Consider the following 2,483-nt stretch of genomic DNA (forward strand, 5'->3'; position numbering starts at 1 on the left):
TTAAAGTTGGGTTTCAGAAATGGCTGCTTTCTGTCAATTGTGGACCAGTTTCTGTAAATGGATATAATTGACTTAGTTAACTTGAGAATCATGATAAGATGATTAAAGATGAATTGTAGAAAATTCCATAAGCTTTCCAGATTGTCTTGTTGCATGTCTTTTGGATTAGTACAACTCCTGTTATGAGTAAAATTAGCTGCTGCTGTTGCAGCCTTGACTCTGTGATTTCTGTGAATAACTTGTTTGCTTGATATGAGTTTATGTGAGTGGCTTGCTCTCTATAGTTAGTGGTGTGAGGTTAGTTAAATAGCTATTGGTGTCTATGTCTTGCATAATCTTGTGTTTGTCTTGAATGTTTATGTGATGCATCTTGTGTTACAATTCATCACATTCATACACACGCATCTTGCATCTCATCTAGGTGCGCTAGATGAACCACGTGAAGAACATGATGTTGGAGCCAAACCCGAAGATGATGTATGGAGGATCTATCCTGAAGATGGAAGGGCTAAGCAAGTGTTAGGACCTGTGATATCACCAGGATGGTGCAAGCTAACTGAACTGACTTATGTCGGATCCCAGGCAAGCCCCAGAGCATTATAAGTCTCCTAATTTATAAAAGCAATTCTTTTTATATATGAGTTATGTATTGTTGCATTAAGTTGTAGGAGTTGATTAAAACCGTTGATGCATTTATCCTTGCCTACCTTATTACCTTTTTACCCTGTTAGGTCAGGATCGAATAACTACTTAGCCTTGCTTAGACCGGTAGCGATCGGTGATATCCAGTCACCTACATTATAGGTGGTTACTGGAAGAATTTAGCTATGGAAAGAATGATATCCTGGAATTAACCATGTGTGATGGATAATTGGAGACCGGACGGAAAAAGTTGGAGGCAACCAGACAGGGTTCTGGGGTGCTGTTAGTTTCCGTCTGTGTCGATTAAGGACCGACCGTTGTTGGCCCTCGAGTCATGTTGAACGCATGCCTTACATTTAGCTGGCCGGATAAAGTACCTTCCGACCGAGAAGCTGGGAGATTATTCGGGCCGAGTAGATTGCCCGCAGCGCACTATGCCGGAGCAGGTGTGGTAAGGACACAGGGGCGAGATGATAAGACCAAAGTACAGTCGGTCGGCCCCTGGGTACATGTGGTCCTGGCAAACTCGAGATTCCTAGATAGTTGACTCGGTGATCAATATCTCACTTTAGCGGGTGAGTGAGGTTTGTGTAAGGAATAAATCACCAGCTGGTTAGGAATCCGATTCGAATCGCCATCGCTCCTGGATAGTGAGCACTTGACTCGAGTTACGGCATCGTAGTAATTATTATGGAACAATGATGGTTATCTGGATGATATGGGATATGCTAAATCTAAATTGGTAACTAGATGTTATTGGTTAATCAAGTGATTGCTATAGTACAGGTGCTTACCTAGATGGATAGGTCATAATAAAGATGATGCAAAGTACTTAAAATGGTTTCTTCATGATAGCTTATGCTTTTCGCAAACAAGTCAGCTAGCCCACTAAAGAAAGCCATGCATAATCCTTGGTGTCGCTTTATTTTGGTTTAAGACGGGTAAGTCTGGCTGAGTACATTCGAGTACTCAGGGTTTATCCCACCTTGTTGCAGGTGATGTTCTCGACCTGTTGATGATGGTGGCTAACCGCCGGTGGGCTCGGTGATTCTATACTTACTTCTCATCTATATGCTTTTGTCGGATGATGTCACTATGCTAGCAATATATTTGGAACTTATATTAATGTAATCATTTGAAAGCTATGTTGTTTTCACTAAGTAGTTTTGAAACCCAAACTTGTACTATTATTTGTTAAACCCTTTGTAATATTATTTCCGCTGCAACCCGATGTATGTGATGTGTATTTGCTTAATCACGCGATCTTGGTTGTGATGTTGATTTACCGAGGTCTTTCGGGACACTCGGACGGACTACCGGGTTTATATGAGTGAAAGTATGGGTGTATCAACGTGTTAGCGGGGACAACCGTACTTGATCTTGTATAAATTAGGCGGTTCTGTCACAATGAACTCAGTTTTCATGCCCGAGTTGGATAAGTTTGTAGTGGTGTTCATTGATGACATTCTTATCTATTCTAAGAGCAAAGAGGAACATGCGGAACATCTCCGCATTATTCTACAAAGATTAAGAGACCACCAATTATATGCAAAATTTAGTAAATGTGCATTCTGGTTAGAGGAAGTATAATTTCTGGGTCATGTGCTATCTGCTGGTGGTATAGCTGTTGATCCGAGCAAGGTAGAAGAAGTCCTTAACTAGAAAGTACCTACCACTATTCATCAAGTTCGTAGTTTTCTAGGGTTGGCAGGGTATTATCGTCGGTTCATCCCTGACTTCTCTAGAATTACGAAGCCAATTACTGGACTGCTAAAAAATCAAACTAAGTTTGTATAGTCAATAGAATGTGAGAAGGCCTTTCAGACATTGAAGAAATTACT

The sequence above is a fragment of the Miscanthus floridulus genome, chromosome 8, assembly GCF_019320115.1.
Source record: "Miscanthus floridulus cultivar M001 chromosome 8, ASM1932011v1, whole genome shotgun sequence".
Lineage (NCBI taxonomy): Eukaryota > Viridiplantae > Streptophyta > Magnoliopsida > Poales > Poaceae > Miscanthus > Miscanthus floridulus.